Source organism: Apodemus sylvaticus, chromosome 18 (genome assembly GCF_947179515.1).
Source record: "Apodemus sylvaticus chromosome 18, mApoSyl1.1, whole genome shotgun sequence".
Classification (NCBI taxonomy): Eukaryota; Metazoa; Chordata; class Mammalia; order Rodentia; family Muridae; genus Apodemus; species Apodemus sylvaticus.
Window position 1 is genome coordinate 32,134,603 of NC_067489.1, and position 23,508 is coordinate 32,158,110.

Here is a 23,508-nt window from a genome sequence, read left to right on the forward strand (position 1 = left end):
GAGGACAGAGGAGGACGTAGGTGTTCCATTGCTGCTGCTGCTCTCAAGGGTGGTGCACTCTCTAAGGTAACCAGACCAGGTCTTATGGTGCGACGTTGGAAAAGACTGTGATCGAGAAACAGCCTCAGGCCTCCAGGCTGGAAGATGCTGGGCAGAGAGCAGAAAGCATCAGGCAAATCTAATCAAGCCCAGAGAAGCCTTTAATAAAGTGCCGGACGCACTTCATTCCAAGGTAAAATGGCTTACTGTGTATCTATCTAACTATGCTATATCGGCCCTGGAGCCATGAAACGTTAAAAGACAAATTTCAGTGTATCTCAGATTATTTTAGTAGCCAGCAATTGATGCTTTAGTTTACATTTAAAAAAAAAAAAAAAGATCCAGCCTCAGGTTTATTTGTAAAAACAGCACAGGATGATGGTCATCTGCAAATAGTGTGTGGGTAGGTGTGTCACAGCAGTCCATGTGTCTTCACACTGTCAGGAGCCTCTTCTAGGGGCCTTCATAGGGCCCTGGGCACCTTTGGGAGCCTGAGCTGGAGCTGAAGCCTGGGCCTTAGCTGGAGCTGTGGCCTCCTCCTTGGTTTGAGCCCTGGGCTTTGGCTGGCAGAGCCTACGGCCCTTGGCCACGTAGCTTCAAATCTGCTTCCCAAGCTTGGGTGAGCAATGAAAGCCAGGCGGCTGAGTTTGCGGCTGAGGCCCTTTGGCATCTTGGGTTTGACGGCCTGAGGCTTCACAAGGGCCTTGATGGCCTCTGCGTGCGCACTCACTGCCTTCGCGTTGTTGGCCTGCCTCTTCTTCAGGACTTTCCTTGTGCTTCTTGGTAAAGCGCGCGTTCCTCCGGAACTTGGGGTCAACCCCCTTAAGAGACTCCTATCTTTCTGACCGGGGTTTCTTGATGCCATTTCTGTGCCATTTGCGGGACTGGTTGTGTGTGGTGTGGTTCTTGGGCTTGGCCATGTCTGTATGGTAACCCGCGGCTCCCGTAGCGCCTGGGACCGGAAGAGAAAGAGAGAGCTAGTTTACAATTTGTTAAAGTTTATTGTGTGTGTGTGCGCGCTACCTACATATGTCCTAAAAGGACAACTTCCAGTAGTCAGTTCTTTTCTTCCAGTATCTGAGCTCAAGTTTCAGGTTAGGCATTCGCCCTGGTACCTGCTAAACCATCTTACCAGTTTTGAAGGGCACCGCCTATGGGACGCCCACACGAGGTTTGTCTTTGTCTTATGCTCTGTTTACTCACTCAAACACACCTTAGAATGACGCGCTAATGCCAGAGTTAAACAGACGTCTCCCGAAGCAGGGAACAGTTGTTTGGGCAGAAATGCTGCTGCAGGGTTCCATTTGGGAATCTTCTCCACTGAGAAGCTTCCTTCCTTGCTCCACGTCCTTCAGCTGTGGCAGGCTGAGAGGATGGCACTGGTGGAAGTCCAGGAGGTCCTGGAGGTGCCAACAGCTAGCGCTGGTGTGGTCCTAGCAAGGGTGCTAGAAGTTCACTGTCACTGAGGTCAGGGCCACGAAGAGTCTCACTCAAACCCCCTCTCCTAAGGGCATCAACATAGTCAGCAGTGCCCAGGGATCACGGCGGTGAGATGATAGGGACCATTCGAGTTTCCATATAATTTCACTGGACACTTCTCCAGGCAGGGCATCCTGGATTATATGTGAAGATAGAGATCTGAGCACACAAACACATGTGTGTTTATTGCACTCTTCTTGTGACTGTGGACATCATATGACTATCTGCTTCAAGCCCCAGACACCCTGATTCCCCCATAACCACAGAGAGATTGTAACCTGGAATTATGCGCCAGATAAAGCTTTTCTCCCTTACGGTGCTTTGGTTACAGTGTTTTATAACGACAATAGTAAAAGGAACAAAGACAAGGGATTTTCCCTGAACCTTTCTGTAGCAGGTAAGATTCTTCTAGAAATGTGTCCCACATGTGAAGGTGTACCCAGGCCTGGCCAAAGTCTTGGAGATGATGGGTAGACCCAGCTTGCTAGAGGTTACACGCAATGGCGGCAAGGTTTCGCTGGGGTGCTATTCAACACAGTGTGTCTCAGAGACACCCTAACTGGGAGGCTTCCAAGAGCAATGAGTGCCGGCCACGCACATGGAAGCCCAGCAGAGAAGAGTGTGAAGCAGGGAGATTTCCATGAGTTCAGGGCAAACCTGGGCTGCATAGTGAGTTCCAGACCAGGCTCACCTCAAACCTGTCTCAAAAGAAAAAGAAAGAAAGAAAAAAAGAAAGAAAGAAAGAAAGAAAGAAAGAAAGAAAGAAAGAAAGAAAGAAAGAAAGAAAGAAAGAAAGAGAAAGAGAGAGAGAGAAGAAGAAGAAGAAGAAGAAGAAGAAGAAGAAGAAGAAGAAGAAGAAGAAGAAGAAGAAAGGAGAAGAAAGAAGAAGAAAGGGAGGAAGGAAAGGAAAGGAAAGAACGCCACAAATAAACAAAACACATAAAAGTCTTTATCTCTTCATGTCGTTGGGAACAGAGGAAAGGGAAGCTGGCTCAGGAAGGAAATTTCCAGCTAGTTTGTTCCTGGCTTCTTTCCCTGTCATGCCCACTTCCTGTTTCCTACACCATAGTTAAAAAAACAAAACAAAACCAAAAAAACCAAAAAAAAAACCCTACTAATTCCTTTTTAAGCAAGGACTTAAGACTAAGACCTGAGATTTTTCCAGAGTTAAGTGTAGTGTATTTGTGTGTCTGTGTGTGTGTCTCGTGTGTTTCTGTGTGTGTGTGTATGTGTGTGTGTATGTGTTTGTGTGTCTGTATATGTGTCTCTCTGTATGATACAATCTCAATCTTTTCTGCTCAAATGTAAAAACTGAAAATCAATTTTAAATGTTCTTTAACAAACATCGACTAATGGTTTTTGAATGGCCCCAGGTGCTACAAACAACTGTCCAGAGTTAGTTTTGTCAACCTCTGTTTTTACAGAAAGCATCAGAGGCTCCCAGAAGTGAAATCTTTTACCCAAGCTCACAGTCCAGTAAGAGGTCAAGGCTGAGCTGTGAACCAAAGTTTGTGTGCAATGTCATCCCGAGCTTTGACGTCCTCCATGACAGCCAGGAACATAAGAGCAGGCCATACTTCATGACCCTGAAGAGGGGGACTTTTGTAAGTACTCTGAGTGAAGATGTGTCATAAGACCTAGGCTCAACTTGTTGGGCAAGCCAGAGATGACAATGGGTCATTCATGACCTAATAGAGATCCAGCCCTCTGAGGCTCTCCTCTGGGAGTGGATATAGCCTGACTTTTTTAGTTTTTGAGGCTGTCTATGGATGTGGCTCACCAATAAAACATGTATATAGCAAATGATGCCCTGAGTTTAATGTACACACACACACACACACTCACACACACATACACACACACACTCTCACACTCACACACTCTCACACTCACACACACTCACACACCCATTTTAAAATGCTCTAGGTCTTCCTTTTTGATGATTTTCTTTTCATTGTTGTTCTGCTAAGTTCTGCAAGGCACCCCCTTCTAGAAGGAAGCTGGAGTATGAGTGTACCTCCCTTTAGACTTCAGGCATTTCCCTGGCTTCCAACAGCATCCTTCATCCCCTGGATTCGCTTTCCTCCTCTGCCAAGTGTCTCCTTTGTAAGTCCATCCTAAGAGAACAGTGCACAGGAACCAAGGGGTGGGCTGTGCACCTTAAATAGTTCTGTTATATGTGTATGTGTGTGTGTGTGTGAGAGAGAGAGAGAGAGAGAGAGAGCCAGAAACAGACACACACACACACACACAGAGGAGTGTGTGTGTATGTATCCATATATTTTCTCCTTAAATCTTCACAACAGACCTTTATGGGGTAATATCACCATTTTACAGAAGAGAAATCAGAGCTGAAGTAATTTACCCTTGGCCACTGCTGCACAATTTCGGCAGTAATTTACTTTAACAATACTTCCTTAAAAGCAGCTTGGGACAACATAGCTTTAATCTGTCTGCTGGGGGTGGTTAGGAGAAGTTAATTAGGGGAAGAGTCAGGAGCCACCCCCCCCCCTCTGGCCGGCAGGAGCACACCACTTAGCAGTTAGATTATAGCCTGCAAATCCACCCTGAAGAGTTTATTCATAATCAGAGAGATGCTAGGAATTTTTTTTTTTTTTTTTTGCTAGGGAAATGAATAGATGATTTGTTTCCAAATTTTGGTCATTGCTTAGAAATATACAGCCTGTAGTACCTTCCACAGATTAGGTTTGTAAACTGTCCATGAATTTGTTCACCCCAAGGACACGACCGGGAGCCTCATGTCAGAGGCCATCACTGTTGGTCAGTCCTCTGTCTCCCCATCTCTCAACAGGCCTTACCATAAGGTTTGCTGTGTACGTCCAAGGGAACGTTCTTTGTAAGGTCCCTACTGTGCAAAACAGTCTGGCAAACATGTACCGTGGCTGTGGCTGTTTTGTCCACCTTGCAGATAAGAAGGAACTATGGGCAGACTCTAACAGAAGCCTTGGTTACCACCAACCCTGGAAGCTGAGCTTTGGGGAAAGGGACCTCAGCTGTCAAATGTCGCCCCCACCTCCCCAGCTCTACCGAGCACGGGAGAGCCTGGTTAGGTGTGTCTGCAAAAGTCACACAGCTGCTGACTGTAAGGGTGGAATGCAGGGCCAGCCCACAGCCCAGCGGCCCCTTGAGAGAGGAGATTAAGCAAGTAGAGGGGAAAAGACTCCAGCCCCCTGTGGTGTCAGTCAACAAGAAGAAACCTTAATCTTAACAGTCTTCCAGGAAGTGAGTCCTTAAGAAGCCTCCTCCCGCCCTAAGCTCTGTAAAGGTCAGGCTAAGTACATAACCGGAAAGAAACAGGGTTTGACTTGATGTGTACTTAGACGTATGAGATTCAGCATAGGGGCATAAAATAAACCACAAACACAACTTTCTCAGTGAGCTCTGCTGGGGGGGCGGGGGGAAGGCCAGCTGTCCTTCGTGCAGGTGACCTGAGCCTGGGGACCATTTCTTTTCTGTGCTGAGACAGGGTTTCTCTGTGTAGCCCTGGCTGTCCTGGAACTCACTCTGTAGACCAGGCTGGCCTCAAACTCAGAAATCTGCCTGCCTCTGCCTCTCAAGTGCTGGGATTACAGCCGTGCGCCACCACCGCCAGGTTTGTGCTGAGACTCTTTCTCAAGTTACTTGACTGCTCAGGTCACCACCAAGGGCTCAGGACGCAACAACCCCGTGTCCACTATCCTCCAGGGGCAACAGGCCTTCCAGGAGTATGTATCAGCAAGGATAGAGAACATAAGATTTCAAGAGATTTCCTTATCCACTGTGACACGCTGACTACAAGAAGCATTTCTGAACTGGACCCAAAATGAGAAACTGAAAAATGCCTCAGTGGAGAAGAACTTTGAGTTGCAGTCTTTAAAAACATCTGTCTCCATGTCTGAGACACAGGAGCCTATAGTGAAGCGTGTAGTGCTGAGAGCTGTAATCTCCAGACAGCATGCCTAGAACCGGCCAGCTTCAGAACAGTTAGTCACAGAGACCGCCAGGTCCAGCCTTCTCATTACCGAGGTAGGGAAACAGTTTCCCTGGAGCCCAGTAAGCCCCAGGCAAGTGGAGGAGTTTAGGATCTTAGTGTCCTTTTCCAGAGACCCACTTCTTCCTGAAAACTGCACTGCCTGGGAACTCCAGCAGAGCTGGGGAAACATATCTGGGTCCTCATCTTTTGATACTAATCTTTTGGTCTGCAGTGCACTGAGGTTCGAATACTTGATAAGCTGCCTCATCTCTTAACTTCTCTTGAAGTCGTTGGTTCTTGTCTAGAAGGCCTTGGATTTTTCAAACTTGACATATATTGGTTTTTACATTGGCACAAACATATTGAAACAAAGCCACGTTTCTTCCTTCCCTCCCTTCCACCCTCCCTCTTCCTTTCTTTCTTCTTCCCTCCCCCTTCTTTCTTCCCTTTCTCCCTTCTTCCTTCCTTCCTTCCTTCCTTCCTTCCTTCCTTCCTTCCTTCCTTCCTTCCTTCCTCACTTCCTGTCCTTCCTGCCCCCCTACCCCCATGCTGGAGACCAGTCCCACAGCCTTGCATATGCTAAGTGCTTACTCAGCCTGTAGTAGAGTAAACTTCCTATCTGAGGCCCAAAACAGCTGAATGATTGAGCCCCCAGCTGGAATGATGGAAAGTCGGTGCACCACCTGTCTTTGATACATTTGTAAGCTTTTGGGGAGTTGGTCTGAAGCGGTACAAAAAGGCCACCAATCCGTGGACCATGAGCAGGTTTTCTGGGGCTCTCCAGGTGAATATATCCTAATGGAAGAAGTGCTATGCCTGGGTCCTTCGGTTCAAGGGGGTCAAAGAAAGAAGCTTAAGGGCGAGAGAGCAAGAGAGAGCCTAGTTTATTCCTCATCTTAAACATTTAGCCTCTGCCTTGGTGTCTAAGACGCCTCTAGATCTGTCTCTCTCTCTCTCTGACTTTCCAGGAAGCAAGGCTGACGTGGATGCAAGAGTCGCCAAGGATTTCAGTTCTGGGCAACCAGTTCTGTTGGCATCTATTCATTCATTCATTCATTCATTCACTCACACATTTGATACCATGTTCAGGACCATAGACTTATTGATGGACATTATAGACTGAACAAGTGCCAACATTCTCCTGACCCACACCTTGCCTTATTCTTAGTATTTGACTAGAGTAGATTCCTAAGGCCATCCCTTAAACTAGGCTTGGGGAGCTGGGCAGTGGTGGCGCACGCCTGTAATCCCAGCACTCTGGGAGGCAGAGGCAGGCGGATTTCTGAGTTTGAGGCCAGCCTGGTCTACAGAGTGAGTTCCAGGACAGCCAGGGCTACACAGAGAAACCCTGTCTCGAAAAAAATCAAATCCAAAAAAACCCAATAAATAAATAAATAAATAATAAAAAACCCTAGGCTTGGGGAATGCAGGGTCCTCCTCCTGAACTTCGTCTATTCAACAAAAATGCTGGGACCTAGAAACATGGTGAAAGTATGCCTGCGAGTTGTGTGGGCCTCGGCCCTCAAGGTCTCGTAGAGAATGTGTCCCGGAGAGTACTGTGCCGGCTAGTTTTGCTAACTTGACTCAGGGGAGAGTCATCTGTAAGAAGGAAACCTCAATTGTCCAACTTCCTTCCTAAGAGCCAGTTATCCGGATGTAGGGAATTTTCTTAATTAGTGATCAATGGGGGGTGGGAGGCCGGCCCATTGTGGGTGGTGCCATCCATGGGCTAATGTTTGGTCCTTGGTTGAAAAAAAAAAAAAAGCAGTCTGAGCAAGTCACGAGGAGCAAGCCAGTAAGCAGCACCCCTCCCTGGCCTGTGCATCAGCTCCTGCCCTCAGGTTCCTGCCCTGGCTGAGTTCCTACCCTCATTGTTTTTGAGTTCTATGTTCTCAGTTCTATGGAACTGAGAGTGAAATAACCCCGACTGGAACAAGTGCTTGTCTGGGCCGGGAACTACAATGAAAAGAGTTCCTATTAGTATGGTACTTCTTGTGAACACATGGTATCTTTTATCTTGGTAACGTACGTTACCCAAAGGCCAGGTGCTGGGTGAATAGATAACTTGTGGTATGTTCCCTCAATGGAATACGATTATTCAGAAGTAAGAATGAATTACCCTGATTTATAATGAAATGAGTCTATCCCATGTGATTCTATTTATATATAGAACTCAAGCAGGAAAAACTAAACTTTACTGTGAGGAATCAGGATAGTGGCTCACTCTGGCAGAGCATGAGTTATTGACTAGAAAAGATGCACCGTTGCTGTGTTTTGTCAGGGACACTAATTGCCTGGATAAATATAGTTATCAAAACTTCCTACACTGTGTGCTTAAAATCTGCTGTAGTGGAGAGTTGAGCTATACCACTTTGTGCTCCCAGCGGGTTGCATTCCCAGACATTGGCTAGAGCCCTCTGGATTCACTAGTGAAACACACACACACACACACACATACCCCAGTTAATTTTAAATGCCTTGACTAGCTCAAAGGTTGGGCAGTTCCAATCTTCCCCATGCCTAGCACACATTCCCCTCCTATAATCCTGGCTTAACACCCTCAAACCCTCTAATGCTATATTTTGTCTTTGTTGCCCTGGCTCCTCCTCCGAGGCTCCCTCGTGTTTGTTGCCCATCAAGCTTCTGGGCAGCCTTCCAGGGACTGTATTCCCTCTCACCTACAGTTTGGATGATTTTCCTTCTGCAGCTCTAAATCTGATCCTTCTCCCTTCGAACCGCGGTGATGCTTTCTTCCGTTCTCCCAGTTCCTTGCCCTTGCAAATCTAAAGGCCTGCCTCAGTCTGCCTGCCCAGCCATTGGCCGTTGGCTTGTTATTGATCGATCAAAAAACCCATTGGGGACAAGGACCTTCAGCATTTGGACACACAGATTCCTGATTTTGGGGGCTGGATTAATTCAAAACATTAGAACCAATTCCCAACATTCTGCACATTTTATTATATGTAAATTAGACCTAAATGAATAATTTGAAACACAAACCCGTCCAGATTTTCATTTCTGTCTAGAACTCAGGAAGAAAACAAGTACTGACAGTTTGGGGGGGGGGGTATGTACACATTTATTATTGGTTTACTTTTTCTGTAATTTTAAGTATACTTTGAAATATTTTATATTCAAGCCAGATTTCAGATTTGTCAAGACTGGCAAAATAGAAGCAGAATGGGAAGTCAGAGGTCACGACCTCCGTCTTCCATGTGAGTCCAGTGTGCTGGTTGATTTTCATTAAGTCGACATATCTAGGTCAAGAGAGAAGCATGGCTGAGAAAATTCCTCCATTGGATTGGTCTGTGGGCCAGTCTGTTGGGCATTTTCTTGATTAATGATTGACTGGGGAGGGCCCAGCTCACCGGGATTGGTGCGTCTCTAGGCAGGGGGGTCCTAGGTTCTAAGGAAGCAGGCTGAGGGAGCCAGGAGGAGCAAGTCAGTAAGCAATACCCTCCATGGCTTCTGCTTCATTCCCTGCCTCTGGGTTTCTGCACTGACTTTCCTCAGAGATGGAGAGAGTAACCTGAGGCTTCTAAGATGAAATAAACCCTTTCCTTGACAATTTGCTTTTGGCCATGGTGTTTTATTAGAGAGATAGAAAACCTAACTGAGATGTTTATGTTCCTTTAAGACATTTGTGCTACATGGTTGTCTTAACCAGACTTGAACCTATGGGAGGGCAGTGCTTCTTTCCTCCTGAGAATTATGACTGCAGCCAAAGAGTCAGAGCTAAACGCAGATGAGGTCGGCAGGCCTCCTAGACGGTCTGCCACAACCCAGACCCGCTATGAGTGGCCATTAGAGAGGTAAAAGGTAACCCCTTCCTTGAAGAGGCAGCTTCATCCTGGAGTTTGGATCCGTCTCATCCTGACTCTCCCCCCCTCCCCCCATGCTGCCTACTCCTAGAAACTTCCGGGGACTCTAGAAGAAGGGACAAGCTTACACAGGGTTGTCCTCATGCCCATAAGACGATTTTGGTAGTCTGGCCTGAGAGTTGCGTCTACTGAAGCCAGGCACCTTGACTGACAATCCCACTAACCCCGGGGGATTCCCTTGTGAAATAGTCATTGTACTATGGCCAGAGGGAGGAGTACCAGGCAGGTGGGAAGCATGAGGAAATTCAAGTGCCCACCAGCCCTTGTTTGTGTGATGGCCTCCTATCCACATTGACAAGACCCACAGATCTGGATCTGCCCTTGGCTGTTCCTGTAATCCATTATTGCATCCTGCAAATCCCTGAGAGCCAGGGGGCAGGTGAAGTAATGTAGGCAGGACAGGGTTTGGGGGAAGGCAGAAGGGGTATTCACAGCACACTGGGTAATTTATGCTCCATTTTCCCATGACACAGAACTCTAACAATCTGGCTAAGAGCACACATCCATCTGCTAGAACTTCCCCGGCCCCAGGCTTCTGGTTTCTTTTGTTTACATTTATGCTTCCACTGCCCAAAGCAGTGCCTGACCCACTTGGGAGTCACAGAGAATGTGTGGCATGAATGGATAATACCGCTGCTTTGTATTTCATTGGAAAAAGAAAAAAGAAAACAGCTTAGGATCCTCTCTCTGTTATGGCTGGGCCTATGTGTGCAAAGGAGCAGAAGGGAACACTCTTCAGTCCACACGGTCATCAGAGGCAGCCAGGTGACTGGGCATCCGGCCAGCTACTCTGCTGTGCTCAAGGCTGCTGATGAGTCAGAAGCCCTCTACAGGGATCTGATGAGGCTGGGGCATGTCCGGTGGCCCTTCTAGGCAGCTGCTTGCAGCAGATACGCGTGAGCCCTGACTGAAGAGTGTTGAAGGAGCTTGGTTATATAACAGTGATGGGGTAGCAGGGGTGTGGGGTGTGGGGGGCAGGGGAGCAAGGGAGTGGAGTGGATGTCTAAGACCTGGGGCTGCACCACATCTTCTCTCACTCGAATTGCTAGCAGACCTCTTCTTTTGACTCCAGAGAACATGATGAAAAGGAGAGAGGCTATGGAAAGAAGCATTTTTCACTGAGCTGAGGAAAACAAATCTCATTGGAACTCAGAGGTAAACAGTAACCTCACCTCTCCAGCCAAGCTAACTTCCATGTGGAGTTACTGCTATTCCTTGAATGCCTCCTCTGATAGGGGTCTGATTGCCTAAGTTTCTTGCCAAGAATCACCTCTCTTCCCCACTCCCTACAATCCCGACGGGAGCTGTGGACCTCTTGGCAGCCTAGCAACTTCCTTGACCACCAGGTTCCCACCCTGAGTCTTTCTCATAACCAAGTCATCGGTCGCTTCCCTGGACTCCTTCAGATTCTGCCTCTGTCTCTTCATGCTCACATAGAGCTTGGCATTGTTCTTCGTTACAATGCTTGTTAACTTGCGAGTGTTGGTCGTGGGAGGTTTTGTTTGTTTGGAACCCTTGGTGGGAGGAATCATGGCTTCAGCCTTGTCTCTGTGACTCCCGTCCAGCACATGATTAGATCACCACACAGCGATCTAAGATAATACAATACCATATAGTATAGTACATATAGGGAGTAGGTGTAGGGATTGGAGGACGTGTAAGTATATATAGTAAAATACAAAGTATATAGTTTCCCTCTTGTTCTTTCAGCAGTCTAAGTGGCTTATAATCCTTTGTTAGCAATCCTGAACTCACTCCAGCCTACTGTTCACCTGGGCTCCATCCCACCTGGGGCCCCAGGACTTTGGAGTTAGAGCCCGGCAAGCAGGCCTTTGCGCTGCCGGCCCTCCGGTGGTCTCTCTTCTGCTCGCTCCTTCTTATCTCCCTGATCTTTGAAAGACAGAATCTTGGAGCCAGGCCTGGGGCCTCCTCTTTCTCACGCGCTCTGCTCTCTTGGCTTCTTGGACGCAAGGCCGCCAGAGCTGGCTCTTTGCTGGTTATCCATCCACTCATAGCTGTTGCTTCCTTTCCTATCTCCAGCTAAAGGCTCTGGGGGCGGCTGTATGTTCCTCACTCTGCTTCTCACTCCTGCTAAATGGACGCTCCTCACCCACCGCTGCTTCTCTGTCCAAAGATCAGTAATCAGCCCTGGTAACCCAAGCCTCGGGTAGCTCTGCCCAGACCTATTGGAACAACTCTTGAGTTCTTTCTTTCTCTCGCACCCTACCCAACCCATCATCCTGTTTCATTCATTACACCTTCTGTGTGTCTACAGAATCCAGCCAGTCTCACCGGAAGCACTTTGATGGGTTTCTACATGGTCTACCCATCTACCAGAATGCTCCGCTCGATTGCTGCTAGGGGAACCATTTCATATCCGTCTTCTCTGTAACACTCTCTAATCGTCCACATCTTATAACGCGGACATATTCTGACCCCATTCCCTCTCTGCCACCTTATGCCACTACTGCCTCCCCTGGGCTCCGACTGGGCTCTGGCCATGCCAGCCTCCTTGCTGTTTCTTCAGACATGCCAGGCACACTCCTGCAGTCCTTGCAGTCCTAACTGTGGCTCATTGCCGCTCCACAGGCCTACAAGCTCCCCACCGCCTGCAAGTCTTTACACGTGTGTTCCTTCCTAGCCACCTGCTGCACAGCTTCGTACCTTATTCACAATGCCGGCTGTATCATTTGTGGGTTAGTCCGCGTGTGCCTATTCCTTTAAGCCGTCCTTTAGAGATGGCCAGCCAGCAGGAAGACAGGAATGTGTAGGCCAGCTGGCATTCCCCCAGAAGCGCCACCCTCCAGAAGCTGCAGATCTGAAATCCTGTCATTCACATCTTAGGCAGCAATTGACAGTCTGCTAATTAACATGCTAAATAAAAGAGATCTGCCTGGATTAGTAAAACCAGCAACATGCTAAAGGGAAGGGTAAAACGTTGGTGCAGACAGATGGCGGCAATCACTCAGGGACCTGTCGCAATCTCATGTAAACAAAGAGTAAGAGTTCAGCAAAGCTGATAAATGCAGGCATCATGGAGGAATTGGTTCCTCATCTGTTTTATGTCCCACCATTGATTTGGACCAGTCAAAAGGCATCCTGTTCTCCTTTGAAAGCCAGCGTTTATTTCTTGAAGTTCCTCTTCCACTTTCTTTTAGTCATGAATGTAGCAAACACCCAGGCCTTGCTATTAGAATGGCCACTGTATTTGGATTGGCTATGATAGCAAACAAACTGACGTGTGGACAATGATCCCTGACCTCATGGAGCCTGTGTCATGCAGAGCCAGAGAGACAGTGAGCAACTAATATGTACCACAAAGCAAGGCCTTTGCTGCGTCAGATATCGGTAGTCTATGGAGGCATTGAAAACAAGAATGGAGATGAGAAGGTCTCATAGACTTGACCTAAGCCAGTTCGAATATGTATCATTTTGAGATTTTACTTTTCAAGTGAACATGAACATGTTCATGTATGTGGATGTGTGTGCATGTACATGTGTGGACCCCCCAGAGATTCTGATCAGTTCACACAACAATCAGTATTAGCCCAAAGTGATAGATATGCTTGTATCAATGACCTGAGAAGGAACTTTAAGAAAAGTCAGCAAGTCTCCTTGAACCAAGAGGGGAAGGATCTCACGCAGCATGGAGAAATCTTCTCTACAATTCCAGATAATTGAAAAGTGAAGTTGTTCTTCAGGGGAGTCGAGAGTCTGGTTTTGCATCACCAAGGCCTGGAGCAGTTCTCCAACAGATCCCTGGATTTGGATAAGGCTAATTCAAGAGCAGGCCAGGAGTCACACAGGGGGCAAGCTGGTCCATGCGCTCTCCGAGCATGGTAAGATCTTCATAAATGATCTCAAGGGAACCATGAGAAGGGTATGTGGAGCAGAGGGGGCAGGGTTAGCCACAGCATTCAGGGAAGAAAGTAAAGAACACATCCAAGAAGACTCACCGCTCAAGGGAGCAGAGAAAGGGGGAGTCCAGACCTGAGGAAGATGTCAGGAAGGCAAGGGTCAAAAGGGTAGACCCTAGGGATGTCACAGCTATGGAGACATAAAATACTTGGGCATTTAAGAAGAGAATGGGTCAGAGTTGTGAGACCAGGAGTGTAGGCCCAGTGAGGGAGCTGGTGCAATGTTTCTGCCATAACCTTCGACTTGGAGACAGTGAGGTGAGCAAGACTGTGGTGGTCAAGATGGTGGTGGTCAAAGAGGAGAGACTACATCGTCCCTGGGAGAGGCCACAGTCTGAGGTCAAAGACAGAGCTTCCCTGTGTCATGAGACTGGTGGGCTCAACTCTAAAGCTTGACAGCAGCCAATCGATAGCCATGAAGATGAATTCATTTGGATTTAGCTAGCCATGGAGTGGAAGTTGGTTAGACAGGTAGACAGGAAATGCAAATCTTAATGGTTGGGGTACAGAGTACCTAGGTTCATCATGCCCTGGGGTGCAAGGTTCAGGAACTGAAGGTCTAGACAGACAGAGCAGGCCCTAGTAGTGGATGGGAGTTGAAGATATCACTCTGCCTCCATCCCACCCCCAGGAAATCCTTGGTTACTAAACTCAGCCAAGAAAACAAGATTCTGGTAGCAAGCCCAGCCTCGGGTACCCAGGGCCAGGAGGTACTTAGGGTAGAAATCAGTCTTTATGATGAAAACCACTTCTGGGCTCTGGGCAGACCCAAGATGAGGCTACCAAAGAGATCATAGGACCTCCAAGTTGATGGGGCAGGACTTCCACTAGGCTCAAAGGTTGGCTGATTGTGAGGAGAGCAAAATGTCTTCCCACAGTCTGGGGAAACTGTTCAACCCACTTCTAGTTTAGTAGTCCTTTCTCAGTCAGAGCCAAGCAAAGCCTCAAGGAGAGGGTCTCTAAGCAGAGAATCCCATCGCTGGGGAGGTGGGCCAGGGGGTGAGCATGCTGGCTTTATAAGCACGAGAACCGAGTGGGACTCCCCGGCATCCATATAAAAAGCGAGGCATGGATGCGTGTTCCCATAGCATTAGAGGACAGAGACTGGCAGATCCAGAGAGCTCTCTCCTGCAGAAAAGTCTCTGATACTCTTCTGCTTCATGGGAGACCCTGTCACAAAGTGGTAAGGCAGAGAGTGATAGGGGAGGACATCCCAAGCCTCACTTTGGCTTCCTGTATATGGGCATATAGATGTGAGCATCTATATATTCCCATGCCTGGTATGTGCGTGTATACACACACACACACACATACACACATACACACACACATATATACACACATATACACACATGCACACATACATACACACACATACACATATGTACACACATGCACACACATATATATACTCACATACTCACACATACACACATATACATACATGCACACATACATACACACACATACACATATGTACACACATGCACACACATATATATATACTCACATACTCACACATACACACATATACATACATACACACACACATACACACACTCTTAAAATTGTTAATTGAACTTATAAAAAAAGGGATTCAATCACTACTTCAGCCATATGAAAACTTCAGCCATAGAGTAGCTGGTTTATTTGGCCTATTTTCTGTTGTATTGGGAAAAGAGGTGTGTGTGTGGGGGGAGGGAGTTGCTTTTGAGTACAAAATACTCAAATAGCTCAAACACAAATGTCTTTGCTGTGTCAAACAAGCTTGTCCCCTGTCGTTTCTTCCTCTTTTGGCACTTTCTGGAGAAGATAGGAACCAGCAATACAAAGGCAGGAAGAGGCAAACTCTGGAGCTGTAGTGACCTGCCGGGACAGGCCAGTTTGCCCCATGTCATCTTTCAGCTGTCCTTCTACGAAACCATAGGACCCAAACTTCAGAGGGACAATGAGGCTAGGAGAGGTATGGGGATGTTATATGAGCCTATAATGACCTTCAGATTGGACACCTCCTCCCCATCCTCAGGGACATCCTCCACACACTGCCTAAGGGGGAGGCAGAGAGAGTAGAGTGCTCCCCACTTGTCTGGAATGCTCCCAGCTTGTCTGGAGTGCTCCCAGCTTGTCTGGAATGCTCCCAGCTTGTCTTGAGTGCTCCCCACTTGTCTGGAGTGCTCCCAGCTTGTCTGGAGTGCTCCCAGCTCATCTGGTACTGCTTCCACCTCCCTGGCTTCCATCAGCTGCTCCCAGCAATTGCTTCAAAATCTTGACAAACGAAGAGATCCCCCTTCTGCAGCCTGGGAATCTGACAGTCACTGGACTGGGACGGTTTGTGCAGGTGGCTCTAGCGGTGGCTTCAGTCTGAGGCTGGGGTGCTCCCATCCCAGCCATTGTAGCCACACTGATTGCCTCACCCAGCCTCTCCCTGTGCCCTGCTGGTCTACAGCATATGCCCTGAGATGATGGAGGCTCCGAGGCTGTCTTCCTTCCTCAGCGCAGACGAGAAGCTACCTTCGTTGTTCTTTTGAGAACCTGGGAGAACTGAAGTCCCAGGGAGTCTGGAGATGGAGAGGTGCCCTAAGGTGGCATAATAATTCACTGGCCCAGCAGGTCCTAGCTCTGCTTCCCAGAAATAAATGCAAAGGTGTCATCTCTGGGTGACCTGTTTTTGGGGGACCTCCAAGAAGTGTACTGGAATATAGCGCCAGGCACCACGACGCACTAAGTCATCTCACTGAATCCTGGGGCTTGCTCCTAGCTGGTGCATTTTATCCCCATGTTGCATCAGAGGGAACAGTGACCCAGTCAGAAGGTCAGCACTGGGCCTCTAGAACCCTGACTGTCACCACGCAGAGCTACCTGCTGGTGACAGTGTACGCAGCAATGGATGAGTTCAGGCTCCTCCTAGGACATCATACCCATTATAATATGTCCTCTGAAAACCCCAGCATGCCAGAAGTGTGTTAGCTGAGGTCATTAGAGTGGGTCCTGATCCCATTTGATTAGCATCCTCACAACAACGGGGGATTGACCTGGCAATGGCACCGGGTGAAGCCGGTGGCTGGTGCTGTCGTGGTCTTGAATTTGGATTTCTCGATTGCAGACCTTGGTGCCATCACTTTTGCTGGTTGGTGTGCTTTGCAAGCCATGGAGACTCAAGCACGCTCCCCTAGCGTCGTGTTCTGCTGCTAGGCCTGTGCAGGGTGCGTACATGGAGTTGCCTTCCATGCACCAGGAGATGGAAGAAGGAACGCGGCGGCAATCGGCAGGGATGCGACTGCTATTCTCCCTCTTATACAGCGAGGCGTGTGACATGCTTCTTCCACTGCCCTTCCATTTCAACTCTCCTGGCAACTCTACCCTCATGCTCCTCCCAAGACGAGACCCAGGGCAGGGATTCAGACAGATGCTGATCTTTTGTGACTGCAGGGGCACTGGCCTTAAGAGCAGGGTTAGGGGACATGCCAGCCACTTCTTCCTTTGGGCTAATCATCGTCACAGACAAGTCTGAGTATCTGCTCCCCAAGCCTGAATCCTGCCCATCAATCCCCACCCAGTGTTGCCGGCCGATGACCCTCCCTCCCAAAGGCTGTGGGAGACACAAAGGCAAGGGAGAGACCAGCCTGAGGGTGGGAGGAGACCCGTCCCTGAGTTTGGTGAACATTTAATTTGAGCACATCCTGTCATGAGTTAACGCCCACAGAAAGGGTGAAGAAGAAAGTCCCTTTGAGTTGTAAAGGGGTGGGGAAGGAACCGGGGTTTTTATAAGAATGAATCCATGGGCAGAGAGGAAGTTCAAAAAGGAGAGTTTCCTGAAGGAAAAGTAGCTCTGCAGAGTGGTGTGTTCTCTGCATGCACAGGGCTGGAGTTCTGTTCCCAGCACACAGAAGAAGGGGTGGGTGACAAGAGGAGGGTGTGGAAGAGGAGGAGGAGAAGGAGAAGGAAGAAGAGGATGAGGAAGAAGAAGTCTACACGCAATTGCTTGCTTAGTAACACAGAATCCTGGGAAAAACACAGAACTGCCCTGTTGAGAAGGTTAGCTCAGCTCTAACATTCTTCTTGATTCATCTGTCAGTTGTGAAAAAGGCACTGGTACAGGAATGATAACACACACACACACACACACACACACACACACAGGTATACATATACAGACACATACACATTGTATATACACATACACATATGCACACATACATGTGTACACACAAAACACATGTACACATATATACACAAAACATACACACACATACATACATACACACATATGCATACACACGTACTTATATACACACACAAACACATACACGTATATACACATAAACATGCACACAAATACACACACACACACTCTATTATTTTTAGCATTCTGCAGTTTGGTATTTTTTAAAGATGTGACAAACTTCAGGATATTTCTATTCTTCTCAAATCTGTGTTTTTCCTGATCCGAAGTATGTAGAGACACTGCAAAAGGCACAGAGATTCATCTTCTTTTGCCTTAAACTGACAGGGAAGTTATATTGATATATGTGTGAAACAGTTAGCATTATATTTAGTTTCTTTCATTTCTACTCACGTGTATAAAACAAAAGGGGCTATCTCTACCTGATCTTTTATTCTCGGGGAGAATCTGTTCTAGTCACACTTCATTACAGTTGTGAAAAAGGCACTGGTACAGGAATTCTCTTTCAAAGAGCCGGAAGAGGGGGATGGGAGGGTTATGTGACCCCAAAGGCTGGGAAGTGGACCCTTTGGTCAACTAGGCCCCCAGCTTGCACTGTCATTGCTTTACCTAGTGTGCTGACTTGCTGGTCCCTGAGTCATGTTGATTTCTTCAAATTAGAAAAAGAATACTTCCTTTTAAATTATGTGTATATGTGTATGTACAAAGACAGCGCGTGCGTGCATGTGTGTGTGTGTGTGTGTGTGTGTGTGTGTGTGTGTAAGTTGCAGCTGACTGTGGAGTCCAGAAGAGGGTTTCTAATCCCTGGTGCTGGAGTTATCGACAATTATGAGCTGCCTGATGTGGGTGCTGGGAACCTAACTCGGCCTCTGTGAGAATAGTAGCTCTTAAGCATGGAGCCATCTTTCCAGCCCTGGGCCATGTTTTAAAGTAAAAGTACAGGTTGCGTAGAAGATGAGGTCCCTGGAGAACAGGGAATCCCTCTGTGGAGGAGCTATGACTGTGTTCAGAGTGCTTAAGGCAGCCTCGGTGGGAGCGCGAGGGGGCTCTACAGACTTGTTTGAGGCTGGTTGGCCAGGGAGAAGCTAGTGGTAATGTGGGGTCCTTTTGTGTCTCCCCACCTCAATGTCTCCTTTCTTCCTTTCCTAGGCTGTTCACTGGAGTGTCCCATCCAGCTGCAGAAGGTTGCTGCTGCTGTAAATCCAGAAAACCACTATTTGGCCGGTGGTGATGTCAGATGCCTTTAATCCCAGCACGTGGAAGGCAGAGGCCGGCAGATCGCTGTGACTTCAGTGCTTGCCTGGTTGACACATTGAGTTCCAGAACAGCCAGGGCTACACAGAGAAACCCTGTCTTAAAAAACCTAAAAGCTGGGCAGTGGTGGTGCACGCCTTTAATCCCAGCACTTGGGAGGCAGAGGCAGGCAGATTTCTGAGTTCTAGGCCAGCCTGGTCTACAGAGTGAGTTCCAGGAGTTCCAGGACAGCTGGAGCTACACAGAGAAACCCTGTCTCGAAAAACCAAAAAAAAACCCCAAACAAACAAATAACAAAACCAAACAAGAAATTCAAACAAAACCAAACAATCTACTATTTAAAAGGGAATGAGGTGAGGACTCTCCTCAGTATTTACATTAACTAAGCGAGTTCTCTCAAGGTAGATATTTTCCATTAGAAACTGCTAATTCTTAGCCTCTCATCTTTTGGCCTACCTGGAATTTCTGACAGGAGTACTATACAGTATTTGTGAAGGACTACGCGGCTTTTGAAAGCCACTGGTTAGCTGGTAGGAACCTCTATTACCCCAAGATCTAACCTGTCTCCTGCTCTGCCCTATGCCTCCTCAAAAAGTGATGTGCTCACAGTGAATGCCCACGAATCACCACATAAATAAAAAACTCTCCACAAGGCCATGACGTTCGAGCAGAGAGGAGTCAAACCATGAGAGTGTCTGGACACACTCTCTGCACTGACTGGGCAGCAGTGGGCTGGATCTACGAGTCCTCGATCCTGTGGATATCACAGATACTGCAATCTGGGGCTATGGAGCAAACAGTGTCAGGTGACTTCTCTAGCTTTTTTCCTGCTTCACCATAGAGGAAATAGTGCTTTACAGTGGCACATTTTCTCAAAGACCTCCCTGGGATGGAGCACAAGGTCTTGTGCATGCTGGACCTGCACTGTATCCTGACCTCCACCCCAGGTTTCCTGATGAACTTGATTTTGGATCTCCTTACTGTTATCAATAAAAAGGAAGGCTGAGAAAATATACCTTAATTTGATTTTATGCTTATTTCTTAGTACAAATCTTTAGATTTTTGTTTTGTTTGAGACAGGAGCTCAATGGATAATTGTGTAGCCCTGGCTAGCCCGAAATTTGCTGTGCCTCCAGGGTGGCCTCAGACCCCATGTCTGCTTCCTGAGAATTGGAGTTAAAGGTATTTACCAGCACACTAGGACTTAGTAGGACTTTTTATACAAATTTCACAAGGCCAAAGGAAATTCTGATCCTGCACTACAGTATTTGGCCTGGCACACGGGAGCCTTGCCAAATCCTTGGCAAAATAATTTAGACATTTTGCTATCTTAAAAAAAAAAAAAATGCTGGGCTGGAGAGATGGCTCAGCAGTTAAGAGCACTGATTGCTCTTCCAGAGGTCCTGAATTCAATTCCCAGCAACCCCGTGGTGGCTCACAACCATCTGTAATGGGATCTGATACTTGAAGACAGCTACAGTGTATCCATATAAATAAAATAAGCAAATCTTTGTTAACAATAATTCCATTACTTTCTTGGGTTTTATAGGAACCAAGGTAGTAAGGTGACAGACTTAAGGACTTAATTGATACCGTAATGAAAGCTAGACTGGGTCCCATGGCTGGGTTACCAGCATCTGGCTTGGTACACGGCATGTGGGTATAGCTTGGCACATGGTGTGCGGGTAGATTTTCACACAGCTTTTGCGTCGTATTGCTTCCTTGTAGTTTCAGACAATTGCTTGTCTATTTTTAGCAGGCAAAATCCACTGGGAGAAGAGAGACACTAACAAATAAAAGGAAAAGAATACAAGACACAAGGGCAGGATGAATGTCAGAGGTGAGATAGCAGATTTTATTTTTATTTTTTGTAGACTCCTGAGAGAAGCCAAGGGCAATGTTCCAGGGGTAACATTTAAGTGGCCAAAAGATGTCTTATTCAGGTATTTTTCTTCTATTTTTCCGAATTAAGCAATTCCTTTTTCTTCTGACCTTCCCTGGCATTTTTATCTGGTCTTCTATAAGGATGTTTACTGGTTCCCACTACACGATTGGCAGTCATACTGTTTGGCTCTGACGGCAACTGTGGTGGTTTGACTATGCTTGGCCCATGGGAAGTGGCACTATTAGAAGGTGTGGCCTTGTTGGAGGAAGTGTGTCACCCTGTAGGTGGGCTTTGAGGACTCCTGGTGTTCAGGTTCTTCCCAGTGTGCAAGGGAATCTCTTCTGGCTACCTTCAGATCAGATGTAGAACTCTCAGCTCCTTCTAGAAAGCCGTGCCTGCCTGGATGCTGCCATGCTTCCCGCCATGATGATCATGGACTGAAGCTCCGAAACTGTAAGCCAGTTAAATGCTGTCCTTTAAGGAGTTGCTGAAGTGGAAATTTCTGCTTTCTTTGGAGACTCAGTTGTGTCATGGGATGTTTTTTCTGGAAACTGTCTTATGAGAGGATGTTTTTGCTGAAGCAGACATGCAGTGTTTTGCTTCCAGGAACAGGGGCATGTGATGTTTGCTAGAGCAGACATTTGAGAGAACACTTGATGTTGAAAAGGATATAAATATAACCCAACAGATAGTGGACGATGCTGTGTGGTATTGGTTCGCCTTGACACTCTTTGCTGGTCATCATTTGTTGTGACTTCATAGAAAGGAAGAAACCTAACAAAGAACTATTTTCTTTTTGGTTATTTCGAGACAGGGTTTCTCTGTGTAGCCCTGGCTGTCCTAGAACTCACTCTGTAGACCAGGCTGGCCTGGAACTCAGAAATCCACCTGCCTCTGCCTCCCAAGAGCTGGGATTCAAGTGTGCCACCACTGCCCAGGCACAAGCCGCATTTTCAAGGTGAGGAAATTTTGACTAAGGGAGAGCATCTTGCCCAAGGCTGCTAAGCTACATATGGGGAAATCATCTTGATGGAATAATTATCAAATAAAATAGTAAGTGAAGCAACAATACACTTAAAACCCTTGTCAACGTACCTGACTGGGAACCTAGCATTTTAAATTTAGTCTGTGGGACACGGCCCGCTGAAAATGAAGAGGACAAGCTGGGACTTGGCGGCACACGCCTTTGACCCCAACTGTTCCAGGTCAGCTATGGCGACTACACAGAGAGTCCCATCTTGAAAAACAAACACAAACAACAAGACACAAAATGATAAGCAATAAACTCATCACTAAAAAGACATTTTTGATGGACTTGGTGGTGTAAGTTTGTAATCCCATAGCTTTGGAAATGGAGGCAATGGTAGTGAAGATTTTAGGCTCAAAGATTGGACTCTGGCAGTCTCTGATGCCAGGTCTCAACCCCAGGACAAAAGGCTAACGTACTACAGGCTCCGCCACCCGATCCCTAATGTACCAAGAAAGGGACCAGTAACAGGCAATAGCAGGGATAGAATTATTCACTGTGTCCAACTGGGAAGAACAAATAGACCAGTGCCACTCAGTCTTCCAGGCACTAGCAGGAGGTTTATAGTTAAATAGAGAGCAAGGTATATGCATAATTACTAGTTTTATCCTGGTCTAGGCTATAAGTTTGTCTTAAAAAGTGGTCCAATAAACTGTGACATCTTTTCCTTGGAGCCAATCTTTTCTTCTGGAAGTAGGACTCTGACTCTTCCCCAGAGTGTGATTCCTGGGGAAATTTTAATTCTTTGGAATCTAGTATTTTGGTAGTCTTACCTCTCTGCAGTGGAATTGAGAGGTCAAGGCCAGCCTGGCTTTCAGGAAACCCATAAACTTCACCAAAGCTTTTTAATTCTTTCATTGATTTCCAGGGGTTGAAGATTGCCAACTGCCCCCAAACCTTGGCTTGAGGGTCAGAGGTGGGCAGGAAGGAGAGAGACATAGAGACACTCTCAGGACACATTGCGGAGACCTTTCCTCCCTGGAGCCTGAGTTGGACTCTACCTCTGCCCGGTATTTACCACTAGAGCACACATAGGTTCAGGTAAAAAGGATGTTTTATGTGTAATTCAGAGTAAGAAGCAAGGTTCTGGAAGTCAGGGAATCCACCCAAAGTCTATCCATTGCCACCAGGTTTAGTCATTTATCAGTGACTTTCTTTTTTAAAAGGTAAAGTTTTATTCAGTTACTTTGGGACAGGGCTGTGAGTCACAGGCTGGCATCAAAACCAGAATAGAAGCCACAGTCTTCTCTGGGGATTCTAGCCCTGGCTTCGAATCCCCAGATCACGAAACTTTCTAATTGGGAAGAAAAGTTCTTAAACAAGCGCAGGGATTTGTTGGAGCCTGACAGTGACTAATAAGGTCGGTCTGAGGACTGCCCGATGAAAGAGAAGTTGGATTCACGTGTCCCGGTGAAATTTTAAAAGCATCTCCAACGGAGCTTGACTGCTGAGTGTAAATTGGCCAATCCCACCCCAATCCCTGCAGATATTCCTAAACTAAATAACTCTGAAACGACAGTCAAGCCTAGGCTCCCCTCGAATGCCTTTGTTTACTGCAGGATTTTATTGACGAACTGACTCCCAAAGTTCCTGTGTAAACTGTGTTTCTCACCCTTCGGCCGGAGGACCCATGAAGGAGGGTTTTATATCTTCTTTACAGCCCGTGTTGGGGTGGACCTTAAATTGTATTCACCTAACTGTGGACCAAATGGCTCACACGCTTCCATTAAGAAAATTATCTAGGGTGCTCTCACAATATCCGGGGAAACACAACGCTGTCATTTAAAGCTCAATGCTGACATTCACACTGCTGAAGGCAGTTCCTGAAGGGGGCGGGCGCGGGGGTGGGGTGGGGAGGGTCGTTGTTTTA

General features: G+C 47.2%; 1 pseudogene; it reads right to left on the minus strand.

Annotated features, from left to right (window-relative positions):
* Positions 1-479: 479 nt before the first annotated feature.
* On the minus strand, positions 480-959 carry LOC127668991 (60S ribosomal protein L29-like; annotated as a pseudogene).
* Between the last annotated feature and the right edge of the window lie 22,549 nt (positions 960-23,508).